The sequence below is a fragment of the Brassica oleracea genome, chromosome C1 (assembly GCF_000695525.1).
Source record: "Brassica oleracea var. oleracea cultivar TO1000 chromosome C1, BOL, whole genome shotgun sequence".
NCBI lineage: Eukaryota > Viridiplantae > Streptophyta > Magnoliopsida > Brassicales > Brassicaceae > Brassica > Brassica oleracea.
This window is the reverse complement of record NC_027748.1, coordinates 22,124,736-22,134,872: the sequence shown is the minus strand read 5'-3', so window position 1 is coordinate 22,134,872 and position 10,137 is coordinate 22,124,736.

Below are 10,137 nucleotides of genomic sequence, written 5' to 3'. Positions count from 1 at the left end.
CGCAGGTCATAACCTAGTACATTAGTATATATTGATAACTCATAATAAAATATATAATATATAAAAACATTAAACGATTATATATTAATGTCCACATGAAATATAATATACAATATATAACAACAAAATGTAAACAATATATTCAAAATAATTACTACAAAATTAAAGTTAGAAACATAAAAATTAAAAAAATATATGTGCGGATCAAAACCTTATCGTCTTTAATATAAATATGTGTATTCTAAATTACTCGTAATGATATTATAAATTAGTACTTTAATAGATGCATCAAAATGAAATCCTTTTATACAGAAAATAAATCTATAATAATATTGTGAATTATTAGTACTGTTATTAGTATTTCTCTTTACAAATTGTTTTGTTTATTATTTAAACCAGAAATAATATATTAGTTGTATGAAATCTATTAATATAATTGCATAATTAGGATATTATAACCGCTTAATATACTACATAAATGATTTTATACAGATGAATGTTAGTGATTCATTTTACAAACTGATGAGATACTTTTTATATTTGAAATTTGCATAATATACGAAGAATTCAGAATATTAATATCAGTACTAATAATTCAGAATATTATGATAGATTTAGTTTTTATATAAAAGGATTCCATTTCAAATGAAATCTGGTGAATGACTTCTTACAATTGAAATATTCTTAATACATCTTACAAATATAAATACATAAAATGGTTTATGACGTTATACGTCTAAGCCACAAATAAAAATTATGTTTTTACATAAGTATATGCCACATTTTCAATTGTACAACCAATAACGTCCAAAGATATCTAAATACTATAGATAAAATTTAATGTTATATTAGGACTGTAAATTAATATAATTGATATGTAAATCAAAACCATACGTTTGGTTTAATATTATTTTGTTAACTTCTAATCCAAAACCAATAATTTAATATATTTTGTATTTTTAAATTAAATATATTTATATTTTAATGAAAATCTTCCCAAAATTGAATTTTAAGAATATTCCAAACAAATTCATAGAACCTAATGTGTTTATATGCATAAGTATTTTGAAATACTTAACTTACATATTATAAAAACTAATGTGTTTATAAATGAAATTAATAAATTTTCAGCTACACTTAATATTATTAATTTAATATATGTAAAATAAGTATTTCAACATATTTATATATGTCAACAACACCATATGTTATCCAAAAATATAAATTATCTCAATTATCCAAATTTTTATTCGAAAAATTAAGATTTTTAATAAAAATGACCCAATTTTATGACTTTTAAACTAAAATTAACTAAAACACTGGAACCGAATCGGAGCCGAATGAGAGTTGAAATTATCTCGGATATTAGCAAATTCCTACCTTTAACCAAACCAAAAAACCAAAAAATTGAACCGGAGCTGAACCAAATTTTCTAAATATCCGAAAAGATCCTACACATCTAGAACCAAACCGGAACTAAAGCCAAGAGCCAAATGTTAAGAGCTAATCCGAATAATTTTAATGAAAATTTGAAAAAACAATATCCGCACACAGCGCGGATCCGTATCTGGTTGAAATTATAACAGAAACAGAGTTCTGTGATCAACACATACATCCACCAGTAGGTGGAATTAACGATAATATAAAACAAAGCCAAAAAGAAGGTAGGTCTAACCAACAAAATGGTTATTTCAGACCAACTTCCATCATCTTTTTAGCAACCCTGGCTTCTTCATCCAAAAGTGACATAGCCATGAGATGCATGCATTCTCAAATTTGTAAAAATATGAGATCACTTATAATATTATCCACTATTACCATAACAGCTTGATTCCTCATCGGAGATGAATATTCCCACGATCAACTTTAAAGATTTCCCATAAGCAAACCAAGAATTGAGGATCTATGTCTCATTAAAAAGCTTCCAATCTATTGAAACTATGAGAACTTATAACTTTTATTCAATTCAAAAACAATTATGATCCAAAATTTGGATTCATAGTCCGCTGGCCCTGTTGCAATAAATAACCGTAGCTATAGAGTTGTCTCCATATCCAACCAAGACACGCCATTGGACTGTGAATGGGCTCTACAAATTCCTTCCATGTGACTCCACACCACGAACATGCCTAACAAAGCACCATTTCTCCAGAGGCCACCGCCTCCGATGTGAATGGGGTATCCATGCGCTCCGATGCAACTCCACACTACGGACAGGCCAAACGAAGCACCACTAGTACTAATACGATCCTTTTCAATACAGCCGGTAACCATTGATAAACCACCAATAAAACCCCCCCACTCGCAGCAACACCGTTCCTTAGCGGAACAGGTCAGGAGACAACCGTCAAAAGGAAAACCTCCATCCCACACTCCACTCTGCCACCCCCATGACTTCAGCACACAATAACTCCATCGCAAAGGACAAGGGAAATAGAGTAAAAATAGATATCACCAGTCTCCACCAGTGAGAGTCTTCAGAGCTACTACAACTACCACCTTCACTTTAATGCATTGACGAAGTAACTCGTTGAAGAAGATACCGCCTCAACTCACACCAATCAAGATTGCTCTTCCGCAGATGAAAGACTGTTAACAAAGGCGGGGGAGAGACACCTCTCACAGCGCCGGCAAAAGCCGGACGCCGGAGAGGCAAAACTGAAAAATGTTTGACGACGGCTAGTTAATTTGGTTATGCATTTCAAATTAAATTATAGTTTGGAAATATTTATGTGCAGTGTTAAATTATATATATTTATCACCAAGAAACTGATGGTGCAGGCATGAATTTACCATGTTCTTTATGATGATGAGTAAGAATTTGTTCAGTTCCGTTACTAGAGTAGTTAACCAAAGATTCATTTACATAATATGACACTTTGCACCACTTTTCCTTCACAAATAAGTTGTTGTGGCTTGTAACAAATGAAGGAAAAAGGTGAAATAAAAAAGGTAAAGAGAAGAAGAAAAGTAATAGTGAAACTCAGCGCAACATTTCTCTTTCTGCTAATCTAGAGAAACAGATTACTTCAACTTTATTTCTTTTTGGCGTAAGTGGCTGAATATATGTTCCACCTGATTGGTTAATAACAGCGTAAGTCAGCTGAAAACTTTTTTACTCTACTTTATTAACGTTATAGATGTCAACCAGTCACACTCATAGTATTTTTTTGGTGTTGAAATATTAAACTACCCCAATTAAATATTTAGTTTTCTTAACTAAATTTATTGTCTCTTTTATTATTAAATTTTTTTTTGTTGCAAGTGACCAGACGTGACCTAAAATCAACTGCAACAGTCTGAAGTTATGGTAACTCGTCGAAGACACATCGTCATACATATGATCTTTTAAATGATTTAGAAACAATCACCGAAGCCCAAAAAGTAAAGTCGACAACAGTGAAGGATCAATCACTATGGAAACAGAGTAACCACAAGTTCAAGCATGTCTTCAAGACAAAGCTCACTTGGGAATTGACCATAAAGCAAGCACATCCACTACAATGACCAAAAGGAGTATGGTCTCAGCATAGTACTCCAAAGTTTTCTTTCTTTCATTGGCTTGCATATCTAAATAGGTTGGCGACTGGAGATAGAATGCTCAATTGGACTGCCAACGATAATATTCGGTATGTGTTCTTTGCCAGGACCCTTTGGAAACTCGGGATCATCTTTTCTTTGAATGCTCAGATAAGTCTGGACGCTAGTGATGCGAGTGATGCTGCAATCTAGTTTCACCACAAAGTGGCTAGAATTAATGGAGTTAATAATGGACATGAATGGAGGCATATGCCCTACAAGCCTCCATTCATGCTATATGGAGAGAGAAACGACATGAGACACGGTGGTACCCCCATTACAGCAGTATCTCTTGCAAAACAGGTGGATCGACAAGTTAGAAATCGATGCTTATCATCCATGCAACAAGGAAATTTTTAACTTGCAGAAGGACTGTCTTTGTGGCTTGCCACAAGATAATCATGTTTCTGGTTTGATAAAAGATTATTTGTTTCTCAAAGTTAGGCTGCACAAGTTGTAAAAAAGATATTTTATTTTGAGAAATTTAACATATATTTTTAAAAAAATATTTCATGTCTCTTATAAAACCGGAGAAAAAAATGCCATTGTCTTCTTTCTAAGTTTCTTACTCAACCACAACCATTTCACTTCCACAGTCTACAAGATCTCAAGGTGTGGTCTTGAACTCAACCCCTAAGTTTCACACTCTCAAATCAACGACTTCCTCCTACATCAAGGCTTTGTCCACAAAACCCAAGCATTATCTAACAACAAGAAGCCATATGTGCATAATGTCAACCGTTCATCCAAAGTGTCAGATAGTTGGTTTTTATCTTAGCATAGGACCAACTTTGTCAACTTCCCTTGGGAAGAACACATTGGTTTCGACACTTTATTTTTACTCCATCGGCAAATGAACCACTTCTATGCATGTCTTGATGCTACTACCCTTTTTCAGGACCACCTCAGTGGGTTAGAGGAGCTACTAAAGTACTCCAATGTGGTAGTGATCATTACTCCGATGTGGTAGTGATCACTACTCCTTTTCCAACATCTAAAGGAAGGTTAGAAGATAAATTCGCTGCCAACATAATGATGGTGAGAGCATGTGTTTAGACAGTGGCTACTCACTGTCCCAGTGCTTTCATCAATATTTCAAATTGCATACTCAACTCCATTGTATCAATGACTGTGCTTTCATCAATATTTCAAATTGCATACTCAACTCCATTGTATCAATGACTGTGCTTTCATCAATATTTCAAATTGCATACTCAACTCCATTGTATCAATGACTGTGCTTTCATCAATATTTCAAATTGCATACTCAACTCCATTGTATCAATGACTGCAGAGGTATTGAAATAAAGATGTGTATATGATTCTAAGAAGCTTCCTGTCTCATGACAACAAAAACTGAGTTGGCAAGAGCTTTTGTTGCTGAGCAATTTGTACTAGATTTGTGCAAGAAAGATGTGAAAGCTTTCATTGAGACCGACTTGGAAGGACTCACAAAGTACGAGGCTAAGTGTTTGAACTATCTCAAAGAACATATCATTGAAGACACTGAAAAGGAGATTAAATTTGCAGAGAGTACCTTGTAGGCTTAGTGAGTTTATCAAACAATAATTTCTTTTTGTTTGTTTGTAAGACAATGGTATGTTTCTTCACGTTTTGTTTTCGTAAAATCACTGCCACTCATTACATAATCTCCACTTATTACATATTCTTGATCGTATGAACTATATATTTTAAATGTTACTCCATAAAATCTATGCCGCCAAATTTACAAAGTACAACCACAAAAGAGATTTTTAAGATCAAAGGTATATTTAGAACATTTGAAATAACTAAATCATAATAATTGGTTAGTTTTAAATTAAAATATATTATTCTTTAAATTGTATTGTTATTTAAGTCTAACATATAATTTTAGGTATACGAATTCAAACAAATTTGATTATCTATTTTTAAAGATATTGAATTGCTACTATTTATCTAAATTGAACTAACTATTTTTTGTTCTACTTAGACTAGAATGTGAATAATGATTAATAATTTTATTTATTTTAAGAAAATATTATATGTGTTTTGAACGGTAAATAGAAACCCACAATTATTATGAATAAATAAAACAAATAGTATACTCGTTAATTTATAATTGATTATATATATATAAGTTCACAATATTTTTGAAAACAAATTATTTCTTAGAATTATTCTTACGGGAGAATTGCCAAGTGTGACTCAAAACTTGGAGTCAAACCCAAAACAATACCCCAACTTGGGTCAAAGGCAAAAGTAACCTAAAAGGCTATTGAAATTACAACTATCCCCTTGTGACCAAACAAGAAAACGGAATTTTTTTTACGTTTCTACCCCTCGCAAGTCGTCTGTTTAGACGACTTGAAAATAAGTCGTCCAGACGACTTAACTGAAAGTCGTCTGGACAGTTAGTCTTAAACATAATTTAAAAATTTTGTAAAAAATATTTTGATAAGTGAAAAATGGGAATTATGTAATTAACATATGTCTTAGGAGGTATAAATTAAGATATAACAAATTTCAATTGTTTTCAGCATAGATGAGTGAAAGTAGTGAGTCATGATATTCTTAAGTTTATGTTTCATCAACATATGTTGTAGTATTGTATGTGTTCTTAGGGTTAGATTTTGGAAAGCATTAAAACCGTTTTTGAAAATTTTTAAAATTACTTATGCGTGTTCATTTCTGTGTATAGTAAACACTATTTAAGTATAATTTGATTTTATAACGTGGTTAGTTAGTTAATCTAGTCATTTTAGTTTAGGGGTTCATTTTAGGGTCTAGGACGACTTAATATTTTGTCGTCTGAAAACAGACGACTAAATATTAAGTCGTCTGTTGTACATTATCAGCCAGAATAAGTCGTCTAAACCGGACCAAACCTTAAAGTTTACCAATGTAATTTTAAAGCTAACCGGATTATTTACCCAATATATAAGGTGATTTTTATTTTTTTGTTTCATTTTTCGCGAAATTCAGAAACCCTAACAGTTCTCCCTCTCAAAGGCGATTTCGAATTCCCACGATTTCCGAACAAACCATCGTTCTCAACATCGGCTATCTATCTCACTTCATTCTCACCGTTGTCGCCGCAGCTTCTTCTAACCCTAGCCGCGCCGATTCCTCTAAACCCTAGCGCCGCCGATTCCTCTAAACCCTAGCGCCGCCGATTCCTCTAAACCCTAGCGCCGCCGATTCCTCTAAACCCTAGCGCCGCCGATTCCTCTAAACCCTAGCGCCGCCGATTCCTCTAAACCCTAGCGCCGCCGATTCCTCTAAACCCTAGCGCCGCCGATTCCTCTAAACCCTAGCGCCGCCGATTCCTCTAAACCCTAGCGCCGCCGATTCCTCTAAACCCTAGCGCCGCCGATTCCTCTAAACCCTAGCGCCGCCGCTTCCACTATATCCGAACAAACCGTCGCCCTCGCCACCGTGGTCACCAACGTTCTAAACACTAGCGCCGCCGCTTCTTCTAAACCCTAGCGCCGCCGCTTCTTCTCTGTAAACCTTAGCGCCGTTTCTCTGTAAACCCTAACGCCGCTAAGTCATCAATCTCGAGGAAAAGATGAACATAAAACGTTGTCTCTATCAATTTACTCATTCTCACCGTTTCACGTTTATTTTTTCAGATCTATAACCGCAATGACGAGTACTCCAACTCCTTCTGCGACTGGAAGACTTGTAAGTAATTTAAGTCGTCTACTAAGTCGTCTGGACTTATATTGTTGTCTTTGATTATTTTGCAGACAAAAAGGATGGATATTCCAGAACTCCCCCGTAGGTTATACACATCAGGGGAAGAACCAGAAGCCCACAATAGCATTTCGTATCATACGGATAACAGCAAGTTGCATACTGCTCTTAGGAAAGCTCTTACTGATGACGAATTTGAAGAGCTCAAGGAGTCGAGTTTGGGAGTTTTCATCAAGTTCAAGGAGCAGGGATTTGGTTGGGCTTCAAGGCTGGTTCACTACATGCTCAGTTTCAAGCTGGACATTAAGAAGAAGTATGAGATGTGGTCTCTCGTTGGTCCAGAACCTTTGAGGTTTTCACTGTTAGAGTTTGAAAACCTCACTGGTCTAAACTGCGAGTACATCGAGGACCTTGAGACACCAAAATGTGACGTTACCCCAGAGATGGTTTCTTTCTGGGGGATGCTGGGAGTTCATCTGGAAGCTGGGCCAACTACTGATCAGATAATAGCAGCACTGAAGAGATGCGGGGATTGGTCCAGGGAAGATCGCAAGCGGCTCGCGTACCTCTCCATCTTCACTGGATTCATTGAAGGGAGAAAGTTTTCAACCGCTACACGATCTACTCTGGCAAGGCTAGTGATGGATTTAGAACGGTTTGAGAATTATCCATGGGGGAGAGTCGCGTTTAAGGTGCTGATGGACTCTTTGTGGAACAAAGAAATTGCTGGCTGTTACACCGTGGATGGGTTTATACAAGTTCTTCAGGTCTAGACGTACACAGCTATGCCGGAATTGGGTGCTAGTATTGGTGGTCCCAGAGCAGACAGTCCGTCTCCACCGATACTGGCTTACGAGGGCAGCAGAGGCCGCAGATCAATGAAAGCTGCTATCTTGAGTCAGGTATTTACTTCAATCCAAAAGACTGCGCAGACGACTTATTATAAGTCGTCTGGAAAGTCTTCCATCTGGACGACTTATTAGACGACTTATAATAAGGCGTCTGGAAAGTCTTCCCAGCTGGACGACTTATCGGACGACTTAATTAAGTCGTCTGGAAAGTCTTCCATCTGGACGACTTATTAGACGACTTATAATAAGGCGTCTGGAAAGTCTTCCCAGCTGGACGACTTATCGGACGACTTAATTAAGTCGTCTGGAAAGTCTTCCATCTGGACGACTTATTAGACGACTTATAATAAGGCGTCTGGAAAGTCTTCCCAGCTGGACGACTTATCGGACGACTTAATTAAGTCGTCTGGAAAGTCTTCCATCTGGACGACTTATTAGACGACTTATAATAAGGCGTCTGGAAAGTCTTCCCAGCTGGACGACTTATCGGACGACTTAATTAAGTCGTCTGGAAAGTCTTCCATCTGGACGACTTATTAGACGACTTATAATAAGGCGTCTGGAAAGTCTTCCCAGCTGGACGACTTATCGGACGACTTAATTAAGTCGTCTGGAAAGTCTTCCATCTGGACGACTTATTAGACGACTTATAATAAGGCGTCTGGAAAGTCTTCCCAGCTGGACGACTTATCGGACGACTTAATTAAGTCGTCTGGAAAGTCTTCCATCTGGACGACTTATTAGACGACTTATAATAAGGCGTCTGGAAAGTCTTCCCAGCTGGACGACTTATCGGACGACTTAATTAAGTCGTCTGGAAAGTCTTCCATCTGGACGACTTATTAGACGACTTATAATAAGGCGTCTGGAAAGTCTTCCCAGCTGGACGACTTATCGGACGACTTAATTAAGTCGTCTGGAAAGTCTTCCATCTGGACGACTTATTAGACGACTTATAATAAGGCGTCTGGAAAGTCTTCCCAGCTGGACGACTTATCGGACGACTTAATTAAGTCGTCTGGAAAGTCTTCCATCTGGACGACTTATTAGACGACTTATAATAAGGCGTCTGGAAAGTCTTCCCAGCTGGACGACTTATCGGACGACTTAATTAAGTCGTCTGGAAAGTCTTCCATCTGGACGACTTATTAGACGACTTATAATAAGGCGTCTGGAAAGTCTTCCCAGCTGGACGACTTATCGGACGACTTAATTACAACCATAGCCCATATTTTGAATCAAAAGCTTGAGTTTTTTGGATGAATATAGAGAGAAAGTGAAAGAAATGTTGTTTTTAGTTCATAACAATTGAAACAGAGAGAGTGTAAAGAGATTTACATGAATTAAAGGGCATTAAAAGCTCCAAACAGTTCGTACAAGGTTGTTGCCACTATTCATTGCAGTGGCAATATTGTAAATACTTGAAGAAGATGAGGTTGAGACAGTAAAGAAGCCATTTTCGAAAAAAAAAATAAAAATGTTAATGGCATTTTCGTAGATAAAATGCAGGTGTGGGGTTAAAATCTCAAAAAAAAAAAGGAGTCAAAAGAAAAGGTTAGTTTTCTGTTTGACTCCAAGTTTTGAGTCACTTTTGCAAAAAGCCCTATTCTTACTAATCAAGTATACATATATTATTGACTTTAGAAAAATTAAGGCAAGTATAGTTTTTAAAAAAAACATCCCAAATAGCTTTGAAATATTTATAGATATTTTCCTTTTTGTTATTTTCAGAAGAAAAAAAAACAATTAATAAAAATTGAAATAGAAATACCGATAATGCCAATTACATAATAGTTTTAGGGTTATTAACCTAATTTTTTTTGGTGCACCGGTTATTAACCTAATTGACTATCATAAAAATTAACTTGAGTGCGATATGTAGAAAATTGACTTTTCAAATAATATTATAGAAATTATTTTTAGTATATTGATAATATAAACAGTTATTAAAGGGTATATTACCATAACACTTAGCCGCCCCTATTGCTTCTGGCCCACGGCTCTAGCGACAGGTGATATGGGGACCCCC